The 25,159-nt window shown below is 46.8% G+C and overlaps 1 long non-coding RNA gene across 1 annotated transcript in view; it reads right to left on the minus strand.

Moving 5' to 3' along the window:
* Window positions 1–1,204: 1,204 nt before the first annotated feature.
* LOC140470561 (uncharacterized) overlaps window positions 1,205–25,159 on the minus strand; it is a 116,260-nt gene continuing 92,305 nt past the window's right edge. Inside the window, exons 2-3 of the long non-coding RNA XR_011956520.1 lie at window positions 21,810–22,025; window positions 1,205–1,936 (exon numbers count right to left, since the gene is read on the minus strand). This is a non-coding gene — a long non-coding RNA (uncharacterized lncRNA). The remainder of the gene's footprint in view (window positions 1,937–21,809; window positions 22,026–25,159) is intronic.

Here is a 25,159-nt window from a genome sequence, read left to right on the forward strand (position 1 = left end):
TTTATAAATAAACACTGAAATTATGCTTGCATTTCTCATTACTTGCAGTAACTGCAGGCAGGTTTTCTGTGATATGTAAGCAGACACCCAGATCCCTCTGCACTTAAGCACTTTGAACTTTCTCTCCATTTCGATAATAATTTGTCTTTCTATTATCCTGGCAAACATGAATAGCCCCATATTTATTCCCATTAATTTTCCTTGCTAAATTTTGGCCCATTCACGCAACCTATCCATATAGTTTTAAAATCTCTTGCATCGTCATTCCAAAGTAATTTCCCACCAATGTGAGAGTCATCTGAAAATGTGGCATTGTATTTTCTATCCCATCAACCGAGTACAGTAATACCATCGATCGCAAATGGTTGAGGCATGAGTACTGAAATCAATGGTACCCCACAAATTGCATTTGCCAAAATAAAATGACACATTTATTCCATCTGACTGCATTTTGTTGGTTAACCAATCTTCCATCCAAGCGAATAAATTACTCCTAAACCCATGTTGTCTGATCTTACCACTTAGTCTTTGGAGAAGCGACACATCCAATGCCTTCAGGAAGACCAGAGATGTTCCATCTCCCACGATCCACCTTTTTTGTGACATCTTCAAATAACTCAAGCAAACAATTCAAACTTGATTGTCCTTTGTAAAACCATGTTGACTCTGACGGATTGTGGTTTAATTTTGCAAATGTCCTGAACAATGGACTCTAACAATTAGCCTTAAATTACAATGGTTTATTGTTACACTTTAGTCCCTAATGTATACCATTATTATAAGTTCATCCCTTTCAAAAACCTACACGTTTTCTTTGAATTCCTATTTAATGGGCACAAGGCTTTAAGAGATCTGCTCCAATTGCTGTGTAAGGGCCATGTGTGGCTGAATGGACTCACCATCCTGCTGGTGTACAAACTCGATGGGCTGACGTCTTTCTGGTGTTCCCATGTTGTCGTCTCCAAGGCCAGAATGACCTCCTCCTGTTGATCCTTTAGAGGATTGGGAGATTCTGGAATCTTACTGTTGCTCTCTAACATTTTGATGGGCTGATGGGTCTTCTCATACTTCTCCATCGAAATATTGAACGGTCTCCTCATGTATCCGGGAGATGGTTCCGAGGGGTTGATTGGTCTTCTCTTGTTCCCATACAACAGACACGTGTTGAAATTACTTCTTCCTTTCTCATTAAAGAAGTCTCAGATTGTTTTTATCCTTATCTAATTCCCTTGCAATAGGCTCGGTGGGTCTGAATGGCCTCCTGTTATCCCAGTGTAACAATCTCCAGTCATTGTGTGACCTCTTCCAGTTCCTATGTTACAGACTTGAGGAGGCTGAATGGACTGATCCTGTTGCTGTTTAACAGGATACTGGTGCAGCATGGCCTACTGTTACAGGGTTGAATGGCTGATTGGTCTCCTTCTGTAAATGTATATCAGGCTCCAGGGGCTGAATAGCCTCATCCTGTTTTGGTATAACAGGGTCGAAGGCTTGAATATCCTTCTGTTGTTCCTGCATAACACACTGGAGAACGGAATGGTTCCTCCACTATCTGTGTAATTCGCTTCACTCGTTGACTACATCTGTCACCTATGTTGAAATAAGGTCATCCTTATTTTTTGTAAACTCCAATGGCTAAAGGATCAACCTGATCATCCTTTCGTTATAAGCTAGCACCTTCATTGCAGGAATCAGTTGAGGGAACCATCTCTGAGCTGCTTCCAATGTAACAACATCATTTCTTCATTGAAGAGATTAAATCTGTTCACACTACTCCAGATGTGATCTCACTAAGACCCTGTACAGCAGCAGCAACATTTTACCAGCCTGTTGTAAAGTTCCGACCCAGGTTAGAGCAGTCCCAGCTGTCTGGGGGAAGACAGAGCATTGTTGAAAGATCATTGTCCTTCTCTACTCCATCAGCATCACGGGAGATCTGGAGAAATTAAAGTTAGAGAAGATCATAAATGATGTGGCGAGATGATCTCTACTATTAATCTCTCCAGAGCCCACATCGCTCAGATTCCACAGAATCTAGTAAGATGGAGCAAACATTGATGGGAGTTATATATCAAAGTGAAAGCTGCAATACAAATGCTGGACATATGATAAAACAGGAAATGAGATATACACATTTGTGGGCACTGCAGTAATAATATACTGCTTACATTATATCTAAACTGTGTTAACCCAACTGAATGCTAATGCTGGGAAAATGGATTTCATGACCACGTGTGAGATGGTTTACATGAACATTATGTTGAGCACTGAGCTCGAGATCAGGTTATTTAGGAATTGGTGTTGAGTGATCAGAAGAGCTAATTGAAAATTTTGCTGGAAAGGACATTTTGGGAACAGTGACCACAATGTATTGGTTTTCTTTTATGCTGTTTGAGTACACGATAGTTTTTGTTGCATTTGAAGTAACCATTTGAAATCTGAATCATGCAGACCATGAAGGTGTGAGGAGAAAGTGGGGACTACAGATGCTGAAGATCAGAGCCGAAGGGTGTGGTGCTGGAAAAGCACAGTCAGGCAGCATACTAAGAGCAGATAAATCGATGTTTCAGGCATAAGCCTTTCATCAGGAATGAAGCTTATTGGCCTAGGGGGCTGAGAGATAAATGACAAGAGGGTGCGGCAGGAGGGAGGTAGCTGGGATTACGATAGGTAGATGAAGGTGGGGTTGAAAGTGAAAGGTAATGAAGGGAGACAGAATGCCTCATCTACTGCATCCATTAAAGACAATGTGGTCTTCTCTTCATTGGCGAGGCAGGAGGTCAACTTGTAGATCATTTCAGGGAACATCTCTAGGACAACCACATTGAACAACTCCATCGCCTAGTGGCTGAGCACTTTAACTCCCCTTCCCACTCTGCCAAGGACATGAGAGTCCTGGGCCTGCTCCATCGCCTAACCGGAGCCACCAGAAGCCTGGAGTAAGAAAGCCTCCTCTTCTGCCTTGGGACCCTCCAACCACAGGGGATCATAGTTGATTTCCCCATTTCCCCTAATCCCACCTTATCCTACTCCAACCTTCCAAGTCAGCACCGCGCTTTTGAATGTTCCTATGTGTCCACCTTCCTTCCTATCAATCTGGTGCACCCTCCTCTCGGACTATCACTTTCAACCCCACCTTCATCGACATATTCGATGCAGCTTAGGAAAATGCCAAGTGTTGCAGTAAGCCAGTGGATTCAGAGAAATGTAGGACCCAGCAAAGGATGACCAAAATCAGAAAGAGAAAAAGCATGCAAACGGAAGAAAAACATAAAGACTGCTAAAAAGCGTCTATCAATGTATGAAAAAAATAAAAACAAGGTCAAATGTGGAACAGTTGGTGTGCACACAGGATAATTTATTTCAGATTACAGAGAAATCGCAGGGAAAAGAAACAGTTCCTTTGTGTCTATCTCCATGGAAGAATGTCCAGAAATTCTCCCAGAAATACCAAGTGACCATGGGACTTGTGTAAGTAAAGTCTAAGATCATTGTTATCAGTGTTGGGGTCATCTTTGAAAAGAAAGCTGGATTGAGTATTTATAAATCTGACAGACTAGATGTACTTCATACAAGAATTTCAGAGGAAGCAGCAATAGACATGTTGATTGCATCGCGGATTTTCCCTTTATTTTCCGACACATTCCCGAAAGGCATTTATCCAATCTGGATAAGGTAAAGGTTATAAATATTATCCAACAATTTAAGGAGAGATGAATTTGGAGAATGGTAAACTACAGACCAGATAACCTGTCATCCGCAGTCAGGTATCTCCTGGACTCGATTACAAAGAACATGCTACGAGATATTTAGAAGGTAAAAACATAACTGGGGAGTGTGAGAATGTACCGATGAATGGAAAACCAGCAGTGGCAAACATTGTTTTGGAATGGTTTGAAGATGATTCTTGTGGACATAGGCAATGAACAACAAATGGATAATGTATAGTTGGATATTCATGAGCTTTTTAAAAGAACTCACACACTGAGCTCATAAGAAAAGTTAAACCGAGAGGTATTAGGAAGAACATATGCAAATGGGAAAGAAAAATTAGGTTTACATTCATGTGAATGTAATTGGAAGGTAGAGGATGTCGTGCACCAGTTGCATCGAGTGTTAATGAGACTAAACTTAGACTATTGTGTATCGCTCGGATTCCCAATCTAAGAAAGAATATACTGACTACAGAGGAACTTAAAAAAGCTATTCTCCACATTAACCCCTACGTTGGCAAGGTTGTCTGATGGGGTAACTCAGCCTGTAATCTCAAGTTTCGAAACATGAGAGGTGATTGTCGTGAATATTAGAAACATCGAAAGGACTGAATAACAGAGGGATCTGAGGAAGCAGAAGTAGGTGAGATCTGGGGGAATCCCATGATATTCTACACGGACAAGTAGAACAGAATAATCAGCAAACAGTCAGTGTACATTAGAAACCAAAGGGGCAATCTGCGTGTCAAGCTGCAGAACAATGATGGATTGTAACAGGAGACCTTCACATCTATTTTACTTGGGAGAAGGAGGATGCAGGTACAGAATTCAAGAAGATGGACTGGACAACTCTTGAACAGATTGATGTAAAATACGAGTAGGGATTTGAGGCTTTGTTCTGTACAAATTTGGACCAATATCCATGTCTGAAAGAGTTGTATCACAGGCGGCTGTTGGGGTCAAGGGAGGAATGACACTGACTGAATATTTTAATTAGAATCTGATCATAGGGGAGGTGCCAGAGAACTGGAGGACTGCGAATACGATTACACTTCACAGTAAGGGTGGGAGAGATAGACCAGGGAACTATAGACGAGTGAGTATTAGATCACTGTTAAGGAAACTACAGGATAAAATAGGGAAGGAGAAAATCGAACTCCAATCAGAGTCACAAGGTTTGATCAGAGATAATCATCGTGACTTTATCAGAAGGAAGTCGCATCTAATGGATTTGATTGAATTAGTTTGAGGAGGTCGATTGTTTAGTTTTGTAGGAAGGTCTCTGACAAATTTCCAGCCGGGATACTGAGAAATAATGTAAAATCTCACAATATGAAGGATACCTTGACAGGTTACAAGGAGAAATGTCTTAATGGCAGCAGGCAGAGGGTGGTGGGAGAAGGCTGTTTGTGTGACTGGAGACCAGTGTCCCCGGTGTACCACAGGGATCAGTGCTGTGTCCCTTATTGTTTGTGTTATTCATAAAAAAAGATGTGAATGTGGAGGGGGCTAGGTGGAGAGTGGGGGAGGTGTGATAAGTAACTGTATGTTTGACATTAAGATTGACCGGATGGTTCGCAGTGAGGAGGAAGGCCTTAAGTTACAGGAAGATGCAGATGATTGGTCAGATGGGCAAATCAATGGCAGATGGTATGTAACCCTGATAAATATGAGCTGATGCACATTGGGAGAAGGAACCAGACAGGGGAGGACTCAATGAATGGCAGCACACTGGGAACTTCAGGGTGTGCTTCTCCACACATCCCTGAATGTGACTGGACAGGTTAATGGACTAGGTAAGAATTGGACCTTGGGTGTAGCATTTCCTAATCAGGAGTAGATTATAAGAGCAATACAGGGCTTTGGAGTACTGTATGTAGCTCTGGGAGCCACGTTCCAGGAAAGATGTGATTGTACTGGAGAGGGTGCAGAGCTGATTCACCAGGATGTTCCCTGGGATGGAGCATATCAGCTATGGAGATAGGCTGGATAAGCTCAGGTTGTTTTCTTTGGAGCAGAGAAAGCTGAGGGGTCAGGGATTCAGAAGGATAAGATTATGAGGGGCATGGACAGGGTGGAAAGACAGCAGCTGTTCCTTTTAGTCAGAGGGTCAAGAACAAATGAGCACACATTTAAAGTGAAAAGTTTGAGGTTCAGAGAGGATTTAAATATTTTTTTCACCTTGAGGATGTGGGGTTCTGGGATTACTTCCTGAGAAGGGGGATTATCACGGGTAACCTCACAATCATTAAAAAGTATTTGGACGAGCACGTGGAAGTGTCATAACATTCCAGGCTATGGGCCTGGTGTAGGAAAGTGGGACTAATATAGATTGTGCTGTATTTCTGTTGGCACAGAGTCTGTGCTCCTGTGAGTGGATGGTGTGTAAGGTCAATTATTGAGCAGTCTAAGGCAGGAATTGATGGCTTTCTGAAGAGTATATTCACAAGGGTTAAAAGAGTGAACAGTAATAGCTGGTTAAATTATGTCAATGTGAGAAATATGAGAAAACAAGTACAGTTTCCCGACAGTTTGAAACCAGAGAATAGAGATTGGGAAACAGGGAAATGGCAGAACTATGAAGCCACTACTTCAGTTCTGTCTTCACAGAACTTTCAAACAATACAAGGAAAACCGAGTCGGGTGTGGGAAAATGATAGAGTACATTGAACATAGAACATAGTAAGGAAATGGTTTAGGGGAAATTATTGGGGCTGAAAGTATTGGTCATAGGCAACACTAACATAGATTTATGAAATGGGAATGATGTTGGAGAAACAGACTGGGAGACAAATGAAAGAGAAGCAATGGATGTAAAACATGTGGATTTTTGGTAAAGCTCCAAGCCCAATTTGCGAAATCAAATCTGAGTGGATTGGGGGCTAATATATGGCTATGTTTCCAGAATGGGACAGCTGGCAGGAAACGGTGAATAGAAATAAACAGACTCTTCAAGCAACAGCCTGACATTGTCTGTAAGAATGATTCTGTGAGTATGACTATATCGCAGACACCCCATTACCTTCCCCAGATATCTCCTGTCTCATCAGGACGGACACAGCAGAAGTGGTGGCACAGTGGGATACAGTTGGAAGGGAATTGCTCTTGGAGTCCTCAACAGTGACTCCGTATCCCATGAAGTCTCATGGCATTAGTTTGCACATGGGAAAGGAAACCTCCTGCTGATTACCATGTACCAGCCTCTCTGAACTGATGAATCAGTACTCCTCCATGCTGACCAACACTTGGAGGAAGCACTGAGGGTAGCACGGACGCAAGATCTACTCTGGGTGGGGGATTTCAATGTTCGCCACCAAGAGTATCTCAGCGACAACATTACTGATCGAGCTGGCCAGGCACCAAAGGATAGAACTGCTCGACTGGTTCTGCAGCAGGTGGGAAAGGGACCAACAAGAGGAAAATACATACTTGAACACAGCCTTACTAATCTGCCAGTTACAGAAGTATCTGTCCATGACATTATCAGTAAGAGAGACCACCACATAGTCATTGTGGAGACAAAATCACACCTGCACATTGAGAATAACCTCCACCATTTTGGGTGGTACTATCACGTTGCTAAACAGGGCAGACTTTGAACAGATCTAGCAGCTCAAATCTGCATGTCCATAAGGTGTCATGAGTCATCAATAGCAGCCAAGTTGTACTCCCGCATAACCTCATGGCCTCCCGCATATCCCCCTCACAACAATTGCCATCAATCTAGAGGATCAACATTGGTTCAGTGGAGTTTGCAGGATGGCAGGAGCAGCACCAGGCATACCTGATAATGGGGTGTCAGCCTGGTGAAGCCACCAATCAGGACTACTTGTGCGCTAAACAGCATAAGCAGTAAGTAATAGACACAAATAAGTGATCCCACAAGCAAAGGAACAGATCTAAGCTCTGCAGTTGTTCCACATCTAGCCGAGAAACGTTGGGGACAATGAAACAATTCACTGGAGGAAGAGATTCCACAAATAACCCCTTCCTCCATGATGGAAGAGCCCAGCCCTTCAGTGTATAAGATAAGGCTGATGCATTCGCAACAACCTTCAGTCAGAAATGCGGAGTGGATGATCCATTTCAGCCCCCTCCAGTGGTCCTCAGCAATTCAGTTACCAGTCATCAGCCAATTCGATTGAGTCCACTCGATATCCAGAAACGAGTGCAGATACTGGATACTCCAAAAGGTGCATAATCTGACACCATTATGTCAATACTACTGACAACTTGTGCTCCATAACTTGCCACTCCCCTAGCCAAACTATTTCAATACAGTTACAACAATGGCTTTTCCTGATTACGTGGAAAATTACCCCAAGTAATCATTGCTCCTGTATGTAAAAAGCAGAACAAATCCAATCCGGCCAAATACCACCCCATCAGTCTCCTCTCGATCATCAGTAAAGTGGTGGAAGGTCTCAGTGTTTTTAAGCAGCATCTGCTCAGCAATACCCTGGTCACTGATGCCCAGTTTGGGCTCCACCAGGGCCCCTCAGCTCCTGACCTCATTACCGTGGTTCAAACATGGAAAAAAGAGCTGAATTCCAGAGGTGGGGTGAGAGTTACAGCCCTTTAAGTCAAGGCTTCATTCGACCCTGTGTGGTATCAAGGGGCTTTAGCAACACTGGAACCAATGGGTATCAGAGGCCAAATCCCTGCTGGTTAGAATCATACCTGACACGTAGGAAGGTGGTCATGGTTGATGAAGGTCTGTCAACTCAGCTCCAAATCTGTAGGAATCCCTCGGGCAGTGACCGAAAACTTCTTCAGGGCTGCTTCATCAATGACCTTCCCTCCATTTTAAGGTCAGCAGTGGGGATGTTCGCCAATGATTGTACAATGTTCTACAACATTTGTGGCTCCTCAGATACTGAAGCAGTCCATGTTCAAACGCGACAAGATCTGGAGAGTATCCAGGCTGACAAGTGTCAAGTAATATTCAGGCCACACGAATGCCAGACCGTGACCATCACCAGTAAAGTACAATCTAACCTGCACCTTGACATTCAATGGTGTTACTATCACTGAATCCCCCAGTGTCAAATTCCTGGTGGGTAATCATTGCTCAGAAACTCACTGGTCTCGCCACATGAACACAGGAACTATAACAGCAGATTAGAAGCTAAGAATACTGCGGCGAGTAACTCACATCCTGACGTCCAAACGTCTGTCCATCATCTACAATGCATAAATCAGAAGTGTAATAGGAGACTCCCAATTTGCCTGGAAGAGTGCAGCCCCAACAACACTCAAGAAGCTTGATACCATCCAGGACAAAGCAGCCAGTTTGACTGTCCCTTCACCCACAATGCTCCACCATCAACGCTCAGCAGCAGCAGCAGCAGTGTTTTACTATCTACATGCTGCAATGAAACGGTTCACCAAAGATCCTCAGAGACCATCTTCCCAACTCACGACCACATCTATCTAGAAGGACAAAGGCTGCAGATGTATGGGAATACCATCATCGTCAGGTTCTCTCCAAGCCATTCACCATCCTGACTTGGAAATATATCACCGCTCCTTCACAGTCACTGGATCAGAATCCTGGGATTCCCTCCCTAATGGCATTGGAGGTCAACCACAGCAGGTGGACTGCAGCGTACAACAAGGCAGCTCACCACCACCTTCGCAAGGGCAATTAGGGTCAAGCAATAAATGCTGGCCCAGCCAGTGACACCCAGATTCATGAAATAAATGAATAGAAATTAACAGAGGGCTGTTGTTGAGGTGTCGCAGGAATCAGTGCTTGGGGCCCAGCTGTCCACAATGCCCTTTAAACATTGTGGTGACTGGGCCAGTATTCCATGGGGTTTAGGAAAATGAGTGGAGATCTCAGTGAACTATACAAAACTCTGACAGGGTTAGTCAGATTGGAAGCAGGGATGATAATTCCCCTGGCTGGGACTTCTAAAACAAGGGACCTCAGTATTAGATACAGGCAGTCACTCTGCATTGAGATGATAATAAATGTCTGCTCTCACTGACTCGGGAACCTGGGGAATTCTCTCGCACCTGGAAACCGAGACACTGATTATAAATAAGGATTTAGAGACAGTAAAGGGATGGTGGGAGAGCAGGAGTACGGTGGGGAAATGAAGGGCCAACCATCATGAGATTGAATTGGTTAGCAAACTCGATGGACCAAACGTAATACTGCACCGCCTATTTTATAGCTTCCCAAGGTTACTCACATTAATGGATATGTATATCGTGTGGGGTAAGTGCATTGAGGAGAGTTTTTCCATGAACTAGAATGAGGAGGCTAAATGTGTTTTCCATTCCCGATGTTTCTGTGAAGTCTGTGGGAAAGCTCTGTAAATGCTGTCACAAGCTCTCAGGTGTTAGGAAGGAGGTTTCTGCAGGGTCGACAGGACTGTGTTCCCATTCCCTTTTCTGACATTGATGCTGAGGCCGGGTGTTCTGTCCGGTTTCATCCTTTCAGACCTCGAAGTAGTTTGCTTCGAACAGATCTGTTGGTCAAGTCTGGTAGCTTTAATGAGTTAGCATGAGGTAAAGTTCACGTGATTCTGACCCTGACATCTTCGCCCACACTCGTCACTGAGCCATAGATGGTGTTGATGCCAATGACAGACTGAGGTGTTACCCTGGCAAAAAGTTACAGGTTGTGGTTGAATGCAGATCTGCTTCTCCTGCTTCTGTGGTCTACAGCACTACGTGAATACGCAGTTTCGAGCTGCAATATCTGCAATGCACTTTTGCTGTCTGTTCCCCAATTCTCACTAAGACCCATTCACCCATGAGCCCTGCACTCAGTGACCGAACCTGGTTTCTGATGTGGAAATACTTCCATTTTCAAACTCTCATCCTGCTGAGGATCTGTCTTCCCGGGTCTTGCTTCCAATCTGACAGATTCCGCAAAAGCATTTAACTGTTCTTAATTCAAATGTTTAATTCACCTAAATCTTTTTCCTTGAGAAATACCATCTTCTGTGTTTAAATTGAATGTTTTTCCTCTGTTTCTCTCCCTGACCATGATTAAGACCTCTGTAGTGTCAGTGATACCAGCCTTATGTAGTTTCAGAGCCAATGAATTCTCTGGATTCGCAATCATCTTCACCACATTGTATGTTTTCTCTTTTGGTTTGATGCCTTATCACTCATGGCTGCCTTGTCCTCCCATGAGTATGTTTCAAGTTCTTGGGGTTGCATTTCTGGTATTATCTTGAGGGACTGAATGGTCTCCTCTGTTTCTGTGCACCAGGTTATAGGAGTAAGTGGCCTCCAACTGTTCCTGTCTAGCAGGTTTGAGGGGCTGAATGGCACACAGGAACATGGGACTGAGGAGCAGGAGTGGGTCATTAGATACTTTGAGCCTTCTCCAACAGGCAGTAAGATTGTGGCTGATCAGGTTGTGGTCTCAGCTCCACTTTCCTGTCTATATCCCATTATCCGTGACTCACTTCTCTGTCAAATATTTAAATAACACAGCTTTCAATCAATGTGACACAGAGGCATGATATACTTCCAGAGAAGAGAAGTACGACTTGAAAGGACCTTACAGAATGTTTCATCATCCCTCTTATAGGATCAGAGAGTCATGCAGAATGAAAGCAGACCCTTTAGTCCAATCTGTTCACTCCGATCAGATATCAGTCCCATTTGCCAGCATTTGGTAAATATCCCTACTTTTTTAAATGTGCGATTGTAACCGCCTTCAGCACTTCCTCTGACAGCACTTTCTGTACACACACCACTCTCTGTGTGAATCATTTACCTATAGATCCCTTCTAAATCAATCCCCCTCGCCTTCAAACTATGCCCTCTTGTTCTGGACTCCCCTACCCTGGAGAGCAGAACGTGACTGTTCAGAATATCCATGCCCCTGATGGTTTTATAAACCTCTATAATGTCACCCTTCAGCCTCTGACACTCCAGGGGGAAACACCTCAACCTAATCAACCTCTCCCTAAAGCTCAAACCTCCAGTCCTGGGACATCCGTGTAAGTCATTTCTGCAGAAAACCAAGTTGTACGCAGTATTCTTAAAGTGGCCTCACCAACGTCCTGTACAGATACAACATACCACCACAACTCCGATACTCAATACTCTGATTGATTAAGGCAAATGTGCCAAATGTGTTCTGCACCACACTCTCTACCGCGTTTCCACTTTCAAGGAACAATGCACCTGCAGCCCTACGCCCCTTTGTTTCACAACACTCCCCAGGACCTTACCATGAAGAATATAATGTCTGCCCTGATTTGCCTTCCCAAAATGCAAAGCTTCACTTTTCTCTAAATAAAACTTCATCTGTTACTACTTGCATCTTTGTCCCATCTAATTGCGGTCTTGTTGTACTCTGAGATAATCTACTACATCACCATTCTGATGTCATCTGTATACTTACTAACTATTGTCCCTATATTCACATCTAAATCCTTTACATAAATGATAAAATACAGTGAACTCAGTCCTGATTCTTACAGCACACTGCTGGTCACAAGCCGCCAGTCTGAAAAATTTCCCTCTTCCTTCAAGCCATTTGTGACTAGATCCTTCTGTATCTTATGTGACTGAAATTTACTAATCTGTCTACCAATCAGAATGAAATACTAGCTATGAAGACAGGCTGAGTAGGTTAGGTTTATTTTCACTAGATAAAAGGAGATTGAAGGGGGACCTGATTAAGATTTGCAAAATCATGAAGGGTATAGCCAGGGTGAATAGAGACAGCCTTTTTCCCAGGTTGAAGGATTCAATAACGAGAGGTCGTGCTTTCAAAGTGAGAGGTGGAAAGTTTAAGGGGGATACACGCGGTAAGTACTTCACACAGAGGGTGGTGGGCATTTGGAACACATTGCGAGCAGAGGTGGTCGAGGCAGGCACGGTCGATTCATTTAAGATGCATCTGGACAGATGCATGAGTAGGTGGGGAGCAGAGGGATACAGATGGTTAGGAATTGGGCGACTGATTTAGACAGTACATTTGGATCGGCTCAGGCTTGGAGGGTGAAGGGCCTGTTCCTGGGCTGTAAATTTTCTTTGGTCTTTGTTCTTTAAAAGAACACCTTGCTGAAGTCCATTTAGACAATGTCTACCAAATTGCCTTCATCAATCTTCTTTGTCATCTCTTCAAAAAACTCAACCAAATTAATGAGACATGATTTCCCATGCAGAAAACTACGTTGTCTACCCCGATCAGCCCTTGGCTTCCCAAATGTATGTAAATGGTATTCCTCAGAATCCCTCCAACAACTTACCCACCACTGACATCAGGCTCACTGGTCTATCGATCCCCGGCTTTTTGGGGTCACTGTTTCCTTTTCTAGTCCCACTCCTCCACTGCTCACAACAAATGTTAAATGTGACCAGGTTGGTGATATGGCCGATGATATCGGTCTCAGACTGAGTCAGGGTTAGTTTTAGGAACAAGTTAGGCTAGTTTCTTTAATCTGCTAAAACAACACGTTTATGATCCAGAGCAATGTTACTCAAACTATGATGGAAAGATGAATGGCAAACTGTTTGGGTATTGAAATAATATAATCAATATTTCCCTTTCTAAAAACACACACACACACACACACACAGACACACACACAGACACACACACAGACACACACACACACTGACACACTGACACACACACACTGACACACACACACACTGACACACACACACATATACACACACACAGACACACACACACAGACACACACACACACTGACACACACACGCACCGACACACACACACACATATACACACACAGACACACACACACACACACACACACACACACACAATCTCTGCAATTTTAACTTGAAAGAACTTTGTCCAAATATTATTGGAACTCATGACAAAGGAAAAATTGTGAGATTGTCCAAAACATTATTCTGCTTCTGAAGATATTGTACTCACACAAGCTGCTAGCAATGGGATTTCATCCTGGGAGAGTTTGGATTTGACTGAATTCCCTTTGCTTTATGCAGTGAGTAGATTCCAGTGAATTCTGGTTCGGGATCATCCAAAGGGTAGCACGGTGGTTAGCACTGCTGCCTTACAACACCAGGGACTTGGGGTCGATTCCAGCCTTGGGTGACTGTCTGTGTGGAGTTTGCACATTCTCCCCTTATCGATGTGAGCTTCTAATGGGTGATCCAGTTTCCTACCACAAACTGTGTAGGTTCGGTGGATTGGTCATGCTAAATTGTCCGTAGTGTTCAGGGATTTCTAGGTTATGTGCAATAGTCAGGGGTAAATATATGGAAATGGGTTGGGAAGGTTGGTATGGACTTGTTGGGTCGAAGGGCCTGTTTCAACACTGTAGGGATTCCATAAAAATAAGAACGGCAACGATGACTGTAGAGTTTTTTTTTAGCTCGAACACATTGCTGTGATGAGGAACAATGAAGGAGAGAGAGTGCAATAAGCCACTCCTTCTTAGGCAGGTTACATTTTCTCCCTGTCTGAGTTGAATCACACAGTAATGTCATCCTCTCCCAAACTGGATCATGTGAGGTCTCCTTGTACATTGTCCAAACTATGTCTCCATCACATTCCCTGTTCCATGTAGGTGCATCTTTGCTGCTGTCATACACAGAGCCATACCCTGAGCAGAAAATGGTCTCGGTCAATTTGATATATGTTTACATGTCCCTACATCATTAAAAAATAAAAAGTTAAATTTATTCAGTATACCTGCGTTAAACTGAATGCAATTTTAAAAGAAATACAGAAATTGCTGGAAAAGCTCACCAGGTCTGTCAGTACCCAGATGCTGTAGTTGTACCAGCCACCACCACTTCCTCTGGCAGCTCATTCCATCCGCAAACCACCAATATTTGTGAAATGGTGCCCTTTAGGCCTCCTCAAAACCTTTCCCCTCTCACTTTCCACCAAAGCCCTCTAGTTTTGGATGTCCCTAACCTGCTGGAAAACCCCTAACGACTCACCCTATCCATGGCCATTTTGATTTTATAAACCTTTGCTGCAAAATGTGACTCCAATCAACACGAATGGCTGAACTTTCAGTCATCCTGGGCCTAAATTCTGAAATGCAATCCTGACACCTCTTCCTTCTCCATCAAGTCACAATTCTAAATCCATTTTAATCAGTTTGTTCAGATGTATCATGAGTAACTTCTGTGGGATTTACACCGAGACCTTTGTGCCCGGAGGCAGGGACACGAGCATCACTCAACAATACCCATAAAGCTGTAACAGTATTCTCCTGTGTGTTTGTTCATCAGACTGTCCTGACATGCTGGGACATACCTCTGCAACAGGCAGGACTTGAGTCCAGGCCTTCTAGCCCAGAGCTAGGAACACTACCACACAAGTTCAGGAATTGGAATCAAATCCAGAGCTCTGGCTCAGAGACAGGGACACTACCCACCACACTATCATACCCAGATTTTGGGTCATATTTTAGTGCCCACTTTTAGCTCAGTGTGGATTTATTATAATCAGGTTGCCATTACTGAACTACACAAAACACTTTGTATTGTTAAACAAATGCAAGATATTTGTCTCAACTGTAGGATATTGAGTGTACGTGCTGCGCTATCGAAATTAACTATGAGCATCTTTAATCACTATTATCTGTAGTCTGCAATATTAAGGAAAGAAATCCTGCAGACACACTCTGCCCAATGAAGGGTCTCAAATAGATATTTATTACTGATCACCAGAGACGAAGGGAGAGCTTAATTTCTGGCCCCAAAACACCGATCACTCTTCCCAACTCTCACGTGTGACTCCCCTTTTCCTAAAACCATGAAATGACACCAGGCTGCTGATTACTGTCCAGCCTCTCCTCCCCACTGACTGTGTCTGCAATCTGTCCCTCCTCCCCCTAACCACACAAGGCAAACCAAGCTCAGGGTCTTTGTGACAATCAAGGCCGGAGTGTGCAGGCCTCCTGGAGAGGGAGATGGGCATTTTAAAATTGAAGGGGGAGGGGGAGGTGACAGTAATATCACACACTGGGCTGGGGGGTGGCTGATGGAGTTTAATTTGGATTAATGCGAGGTACTGGATTTGGTAAATCAAACAACAGCAGGACCTATACAATTAAAAGAAGAGCCTTTGGCAGTGCTGTAGTACAGAAACCTAGGCTGTCAGGTTTAATTCTTTAAAATTTGCATCTTATATAGATAGTGTGGTTAAGAAGGTGTTTAACACACTTGTCTTCATAGGACAGACCTTTGAGTATCAGAGTGGGGATGTCATGTTGTGATTGTACAGGACATTGGTGAGACCTCTTCTGGAATACTGTGTCCAGTCTGGTCACCCTGCCCGCTCATTCCATAGGCACACCACCCTCTGGGTGAAACAGCTGCCCCTTATGTCACTAATAAATGTTTCCCGTCTCACCTTTAGCCTATGTCCTCTAGTTTTGGACTCCCCGTACCCTTAGAAAATACCTTGACTATTCACTTTGATATTACTGACCTTGATATTATTAAGCTGGAGAGGATTGAGAAGAGATTAACCTGGATGTTGCTGGGAAAGGAGGGTGTGAGCTATAAGGAGAGGCTGGATCGGCTGGGACTTTTTTCACTGAAGAATATGAGATTAAGCAGTAACTTTACAAGAGGTTTATAAAATAATGAGGGTTACAGAGAAGCTGAAGGACTGATGTCTTTTCCCTAGAGTTGGGGATTCAAAACTGAGGGATTTTTAAGGTGTGAGGAAAAAAGATTTACGAAAGTCATGAGAGGTAATTATGTTAGACAGACTCTGGCTTGTGTGTGGAATGAACTTCCAGAGGAAGTGGTGAAAGTAGGGACAGTTACAACGTTTAAAGGACATTTAGATCAGTCCATGGATAAGACATCAGTTTGGATGGTGCTGTGAGCAGCTGCCGTCTCCCCGCCCCCCCCCCCGAGTGAATCCCTGTTGGTTTTCACCCTCTGCCAATGCCTGTGCAGTGGCGTGTGGAGGCCAGCAGAGGGTGGCATTGCATCACTTTAAGCACCACAGAGACTGCCAGACCTGCCCCACACAGATACACACAGATACACACACGGGGATGGTTAGGGCACGGCGTGAAGCTCATCTGGTAACTTAAATGAAACATAAAGAAATGCTCAATTCGCCTCGTAAACTGTTAAAATATGAGTGACAGAGAACTCCCAAATTCCACTGTTTAAATAAAATCATCAATTTATTTTTTCACTCTGAAAGTGAACATTTTACATCAACTATTCACAATTCTGGGACTCTCTTTCTCTTAACTGCTTATTACCCGACTCCAGCTCTACAGCAATATACTGTTTCTGGGTCTGCCATCCTCTCATATCACAGGAGCTTGTAAGCTCTCAGTTCAGAACAGCATTCCCTCTCTCTTACAGTTATAGTACACCCTTTCAACTTCACCACATTATACCCTGATGAATATCGATAAGTGGGACCTATCCGGATTTCTCTTGCTCTGTGGTTTGTCAATATTTCATTCGCTCCGTCTGGCGTGTGTCAGGACTGTTGTTGTTCCATTGACAGTATGTCATTATTAGACACTGTCCGTGGGAGTATATCAGTATTTCACTTGCTCACACTCGTGTATGTGGGGCAGGATTTCAGTTGTTTCATGGGGACTGTGACACTATAACAATCTCAATGTTTGTAGGTGGCACCGAACTTGGAAGAACTCTGAAGTCTATGGAGGTCATTGTGGAACTCTAACACGACAGTGACACGTTGGAGTAGTGTTCAAGTGTAAGGCAGGTGGGGATCAATGCAGAGCAGTTTGAGGTGATTCACTTTGGTAGGAATGACAATGAAAGACAGTTTAAAACAGGCCGTACAGTTATAAAGGGGGTGCAGGAGCAGAGGGCGCTGGGTGTATATGAGCACAGATTGTTGAAGATATCAGGACAAGTGGGGAGAGCAGTAACGATCACAGATTAGTTTCAGTATCTGAGCTGTTTCCAGGGGGAGGTGTAGGAGGTAGTCTCCGTGCTCCCTTCCTGGGAGGTGGTGACGATGTGTTGTGAGCCCACCCTCCTGCCCACCGAGACCAAGGGGATTCCATTTGTACCAGCTCGAGACAAAAGGGAGATGGCATCAGGGCCACGGCTTCTAAGTTGTGCCGAGGGGAATCGGAGCTGCCAGTGGGTTTAAAGTGAGAATTGCCCTTCACTGAACATTGCTCCTTACTCGGTCGGTGGGACGTGGATGTTTCAGAATCTCTGCACGAGGCGTCCCCATCCTCTCCGGCTCCTACCAGGGTCCTCCCCATGTGGCAGGGTGAGGAGGGGGGGAGGGAACGGATATCGGACACTCCACCACCCGGCTTGGCCCTTTCTGTCCTATTCCAGGCTGTTTCTCCTGCAATGGGAGAAAGGGAGGGAGGGTGGGAGTATGTGACCCTGCTGTTAGTGCTGGTATAGGTGGGGGGACATGGGGAGGGGTATGATAGAATCAGACCACAGTGTTGTTCCCATGCAGTGTTATTAACGTGAGGGGTAAAGTGGAGGGAGGAAGTGAGAGAGACGAAGAGGGAGAAGGAGAGGGAGAGAGAGAGAGAGAGCAGGAGAGAGGGAGAGAGAGAGAGAGAGAGACAGACAGACAGACAGACAGCAGGAGAGAGGGAGAGAGAGAAAGCGTGCGGCAGTGGGGAAGGTGCTATAACAGATATACAGTGAGTGTGAGGGAGCAGAGAGAATACAGTGACCCTTATCCTGACAGAGTGGGGAAGGTTATTGATGCTTGTCTTGTATTGCTGGACATTTCTTCAGACCCCAGATACTGCACTGAGCTGGGTGGGGAGCTCAGACCATGCTCGGTGGGTCTGGTGGTGTGTCCCCCTCTGGGAAGAAAATGATTCCCGTCTGTACTAGCCCATCCACCAGGCCCTCCGTGCCCCTGTCAACAAACCCTAGTGTAAATCACTTATCTGCCATACTCGGGGTAAACTGTATAGGGCAGCTCCAAACTGAGAAAGCTCAACTGTGTGCCCATTGGGCTTTTAAACATGGCACTAGTGCCAGAGATCATGGAATATCCAGGGGCATCCGGACGATGGTGTGCACCTCCAGTCATGATGGGTGAGATCATCTGGTTGGTATTGAATGAGAGGGACACTATGGGGTGGTGTGGGTAATTAATGAGGTGAGTATGATAAGATAGCATAAGAAAACTAGCTCAGTCTGTTGCGGTTGATCCCTCTGTCCCAGTCAATTAAAATGGCACTGAGAGAAATTATTGTCAGAATCTGTCCAATGAATATTGGACTCTGTTGAAACCAGTCCCATTTACAAAGCTGGAGAACAAATGCTCATCCAAAACTCTCCATCATTTCACCTCACACCAATATCCCTTTTTCCCATCTTTCCTGGGAAGACAGGCTCATGTTACAGGATGTTATCGAAGTGTCTACATTTCAGCATTCTGCAACCTGGGAACACATCCTTCCATGACACTGTCTCTCAGTCTCCCCCTCCCTGTCTATACCCCAAACCCCTCCCATGTGATGATATTTAAACTGATTCCCCCGCCATCTCTCTCTGTCAGTGATGTTCACACCCACAGCACCCCCTTATCACGGCACAAAGGAGATTATGGAGCTGTAAATGGGTGGGAGCTGCACATCCTGTCACTTCCATCCCGGGCTGCAAGTTTCCCCACACTGGGCAGGGATCTAACACAGTGTTACTGAGCAACGCACAGGGGTGGTTTACACAGTCCTACATACTGGGAGGGTAACTGCTCCTGGGTTACAGATCAATGTATTGGGGTGGGGTACACAGTCCTACATGCTGGGAGGGTAACTGCTCCTGGGTTACAGATCAATGCACTGGGGTGGTGTACACAGTCCTACATGCTGGGAGGGTAACTGCTCCTGGGTTACAGATCAATGCACTGGGGTGGGGTACACAGCGCTACGTGCTGGGAGGGTAACTGCTCCTGGGTTACAGATCAATGCACTGGGGTGGGGTACACAGCGCTACGTGCTGGGAGGGTAAATGCTCCTGGGTTACAGATCAATGCACTGGGGTGGTGTACACAGTCCTACATGCTGGGAGGGTAACTGCTCCTGGGTTACAGATCAATGTACTGGGGTGGGGTACCCAGTCCTACATGCTGGGAGGGTAAATGCTCCTGGTTGACAGATCAATGCACTGGGGTGGGGTACACAGTCCTATATGCTGGGAGGATAACTGCTCCTGGGTTACAAATCGATGCACTGGGGTGGTTTACACAGTCCTACATACTGGGAGGGTAACTGCTTCTGGTTTACAGATGAATGTACTGGGGTGGGGTACACAGTCCTACATGCTGGGAGGGTAACTGCTCCTGGTTTACAGATCAATGCACTGGGTTGGGGTACACAGTCCTATATGCTGGGAGGGTAACTGCTCCTGGGTTACAGATCGATGCACTGGGGTGGTGTACACAGTCCGACATGCTGGGTGGGTAACTGCTCCTGAATTACAGATCAATGCACTGGGGTGGGCTACACAGCCCTCCATGCTGGGAGGGTAACTGCTCCTGGGTGACAGATTAATTCCCGGGTGATCACTGCACAGATCGCTATCTAGTTGAGGTTTATAGATAATGCAATTATATGGATTCGGTAGCTCCTTCTGCTGGATGGATATTTGTTTCAGGTTCACACATTAGTGCCCTGCTGTGGTCTGCACAGCTCCCTGTGCTGCACAGATATCTAGTCCGGGTTTATAGATCAATGCACTGCTGTGGTCTGCACAGCTCCCTGTGCTGCACAGATATCTATCCGGGTTTATAGATCAATGCACTGCTGTGGTCTGCACAGCTCCCTGTGCTGCACAGATATCTAGTCCGGGGTTATAGATCAATGCATTGCTGTGGTCTGCACAGCTCCCAGTGCGGAACAGATATATGGTCTGGGTTTATAGATCAATGCACTACTGTGGTCTGTGCAGTGTCCCACACTGGACAGATTGCTGGATTGTATTGTCCCAGTGTAATGGCTGAATCTGCACATTGCTTCACCCTGGCCAGATTGCTGGATTGTATTGACCAGTGTAATGGATGAATCTGGACAGATTGTTGGGTTGTACTGAGCAGTAAACTGGCCTGGTCTGTACAGTGTTCCCCGGTGAACAGATATCTCCCCGGGGTTGATGGTGTCCGGGCTGGTTCTGGGAGGTGGATTGAGAATGTGGTATATCGAAATATCTCAGCTGATCTGGCGATGCCTTTAGTTCCCATTCCTGTGATTGGACCCTCCGTCTCTCACCCCATTAATGTTACAGTGTGTCCAGGCACAGTACATCATGTTGGTGGGGTGGGTAGGGGGGAAAGGTCATGGACAGGTCAAGGGGTTACCCGGAATGGTCTGTCCCCAACATTCTATAACTGACATTCCCAGAATTTTCTCTCCCTGACATTCTATAACTGACATTCCCTGGAACGTTCTGTCCCCGACATTCTATAACTGTCATTCCCCGGAACGTTCTGTCCCCGACATTCTATAACTGTCATTCCCCGGAACGTTCTGTCCCTGACATTGTTTGTGAACGGCTGGACGTCAGTGAATTGAACAAACGATAAGATCCCGAGGGAAGAGATCCCGTTCCAGGGAGAAGGAGACACTGTTCCGAAGGCCCCTAGGGCAGTTAAAGGGGTGAATACGTTTTCCCTGAGTTTACATTTCTCCACGACACAGGATCGACCACAATTTAGATCAAAATACAGAAATTCCCAAACTCCGTTTGTCTTCAGGAAACTGGGAGAGAATCCTTCAGGACAGCAACGTTCCCATCCTCCGTATTAGGAACTGGGAAGGAGTGACCTGTGTCTGCTCTCGAGTGATCGAGTGTGTGGGAATGTTCTAGAAACCATCTGTCTTTATGGATGTGTCTCTGTGTGTTTGGGGAGGGAGGGTTTCTTGTGGTTTATGTCACATTTTTGTCAGTAATTCCGACCTTCCCATTTGTTATTCCAGCTCCAATTATTTTAATAAATTCCTGAATACAGGGACACATTTGAAAATCTCACTGAGTCCCTGATCAAACGGGTCCCTTTGCCTCCAGGCTGATGGATAATGGGTTTGTTTTCCTTCCTCACAGTTAACGTAGTGACCATCTACGTCCTGCTTTATAAAGATTGTGGATTGTCTCCATGTGTCAGACGTTACCTGGGGGCCATGGCAGCGGCGGATCTCCTGGTCATTATCCTCGACCTGATCCTGAGACACATTCCCATTGTTTATCGGGAACAGTTTTATTTCCTGATGTACTCCGTCCCCGTGTGTAATATCCACGCCGTCCTGCTTTATGCAGCCACTGACTGCTCTGTCTGGTTCACCGTCACTTTCACCTTTGATCGGTTTGTGGCCATTTGTTGCCAGAAGCTGAAAAGTAAATATTGCAGTGAGAAAACGGCGGCTGTGGTTCTGGGAGCAGTGACTGTGCTGAGCTGTTTAAAGAACATTTCCTGGTATTTTATGCTCACGGCTCGGTATTCGCTGAGGAACCTCCCCTGGTTTTGTGATGTAACAGGCGCTGTTCGAGTCTCCAGTGTCTGGGTCACAATCGAGTTCCTCCACCACATTCTAACCCCGTGTGTCCCATTTCTCCTGATTCTGCTGCTCAATGTTCTCACCGTCAGACACATTTTAGTGACCAGCAGAGCCCGCAGGAGACTCCGCGCTCACACCAATGGGGACGCTCAGTCTGACACTGAAATGAGAAACCGAAAAAAATCCATCATTTTACTGTTTGTGATCTCGGCCAATTTCATCCTGTTATGGTCAATGTTAATGCTGTATTCTATATGGAACCGGATGTGGTTTATTGGGTATCGGTCTGTGTATCTCCATCCCTTTGTGCAGGAATTGGGCTTCATGCTGCAGCTCCTCAGTTGCTGCACAAACACCGCGATTTATGCCGTGACCCAGACTAAGTTCAGGCAGCAGCTGAAGAATGTGCTGAAATATCCCTTCACCCAAATCCATCCATCCATCAAATTCCCTCATTAATCAATCCATCCGGGATTTTCTCATTTCAGTTCAGGGTTTCAGCGATGGTGCAGCCTGTCGCTATGGTAACAGACTGAGGGTAGGGCTGGTTTGTCCATCCTTATCCCACAGGGGGGTTACAGGGAAACATTTCAATGTTTCTCACAACTCAGGGGCCAGTGAGAAAAGGCACCGTCCCACTGACTGTATCCATCACTTCCATTTGTAACCAATAAAAATGTTGATTAAAGCGTGCCGAGCAGCAGAATGACCGATGTTGTTGTGTGTCTTTGTGTTGGAGAAGCTGAGCTGGAGAGAGACAGACTCAGCCCCAAGTCCTGGGCCTCAGGGAAGGGGAGGGCACCGCGCCCTGAGCTCAGGCGCTGGGTTTAACTCCCTCTGTACCCCCCCTCCAACCTGGACTCCCCATTTCCTCTCCCCTACCCTTTCTCCTCATTGCTCTCCCTCTCTATCTCTGCATACTCTTTCCTTCTCATCACCTCTCCTTTTCACTCTCACTCATTCCCCCGTCTCTATCACACCACACCCCCAACCCCGGTTTCTCCACCTGCCTCCCCTCTTCCCTCTCTCCCTCCCTGAGAGAGAGAGAGAGAGAGAGAGGAGATAGGGATGGAGTTAAGAGAGGGAACGAGAGAGGGGCAAACAGAGGGGGCAAGACAGGGAGGGAGATGGCAGCAAGAGAAAGAGAGAGAGACAGAGGCGAGAATGAGAGAGAGAGGGAGGAGAGAAAGGGAGATGAGGCGACAGTGATTCGAGAGAATGTGAAAGAGCAGGGAGACACAGGGTGGGGGGGACGAGAGACAGGGGGGTGAGAGAGAGGGGCAAGAGAGAGAGAGGAGGTGGGCGAGAGAGAGAGGGGGACGGACTAAAGGGGTGGGAGAAACGGGGGGTGCGAGAGAGAGGAGAGCCGATAGAGGGGAGGCCGAGAGAGGGGGGGGTGAGAGAGAGGAGGCAAGAGAGACAGGGGTTCGAGGAGGGGGGGCGAGAGAGAGGGGGCGAGAGAGAGGGGGGCGAGAGAGACAGAGGGGTGAGAGAGAGAGGGGGGCGATGAGAGACTGGAGGTGATGAAAGAGACTGGGGACAAGAGAGAGACCGGGGCGACAAGAGAAACCAGGGCCGTGAGAGACCGGGGGTGGGGGTGGGGGCGAGAGAGACCGAGGGTGAGAGAGAGGGGGTGACGAGAGAGAGAGGCAGTGAGAGAGAGAGAGGCGGTGAGAGAGAGAGGGGTGCAAGGGGGGGTGCGAAAGAAAAGGGGCCGCGAGAGGGGGGGCAAGAGAGGGAGGGGGTGCGAGAGAGAGAGGGGGCCGACTGAGTGAGGGGGGGCGAGACAGAGGGGGACGAGAGAGAGATTGGGGGCGACGAGAGAAACCGGGGACATGTGAGACCGGGGGCGAGACAGACCGGGGGGGACGAGAGAAACCAGGAACATGAGAGACTAGGGGGGTGAGAGCAACCAGGGGTGAGACGGAGGGGGTGATGAGAGACTGGAGGTGACGAGAGAGACCAGGGGTGATGAGAGAGAGAAGGGGGTGAGAGAGACCGGGGCTGGCGAGAGACGCAGTGGGGGGGGGGGGGGCGAGAGCGCGAGGGGGGTGGGGTGAGACAGACGCGGGGGGGGGGAGGTGAGAGAGACGGGGGCGAGAGAGAGACCGGGGGCGAGAGAGAGACAGGGTGTGATAGAGACCGGGGGCAAGTGAGACAGGAGCCGACGAGACAGACCAGGGGCAAGACAGACCGGGGTGAGAGAGATCGGGGACGAGAGAAACCTGGGGCAACGAGAAACTGGGCGCGACGAGAGAGAACGGGGCAGAGAGAGAGAGACCGGGGGAAACAAGAGAGACCAGGGGGCAAGAGAGACCAGGGGGCAAGAGAGACCAGGGGGCAAGAGAGACCAGGGGCGAGAGAGAGACCGGGGGCGAGAGAGAGACCGGGGGCGAGAGAGAGACCGGGGGTGAGAGAGAGACCGGGGGAGGGCGAGAGAGAGGGGTTGACGTGAGAGACCGGGGGCAAGAGAGACTGGAGGCAAGTGAGACTGGGCGTGAATGAGACCAGGAATGACGAGAGACTGGTGGAGAGAGAGACCGGGGGTGATGAGGGATACCGGGGTTGACGAGAGAGATCGGGGGGTGAGAGAGACTGAGGGGGGCGAGAGAGACCGGGGGGTGAGAGAGACCGGGGCGATAGACCGAGGAGAGAGAGAGACGAGGGGGGATGAGTGACCGAGGGCGAGAGAGACCGGGCGTCGAGAGAGACCGGGGGGAGGCGAGCGAGAACAGAGGCAAGAGAGAGATGGGGGGGGGGTGCAACGAGAGGCCAGGGAGGGTGAGAGAGATCGGGGTGAGTGACGCAGGGGGGCGAGAGAGACCACGGGGCAATGAGAGAGACTGGGGCGAGAGGAACCGAAGGGTGAGAGAGAGACCGGGTGCAAGAGAGAACAGAGGCAAGAGAGACTGGGGGAGGGGGGGGGGGTGCGGTGAGAGAGATGGTGGTGGGGGGAGGGTGAGAGA

The sequence above is a fragment of the Chiloscyllium punctatum genome, chromosome 52, assembly GCF_047496795.1.
Source record: "Chiloscyllium punctatum isolate Juve2018m chromosome 52, sChiPun1.3, whole genome shotgun sequence".
NCBI classification, from domain to species: Eukaryota; Metazoa; Chordata; class Chondrichthyes; order Orectolobiformes; family Hemiscylliidae; genus Chiloscyllium; species Chiloscyllium punctatum.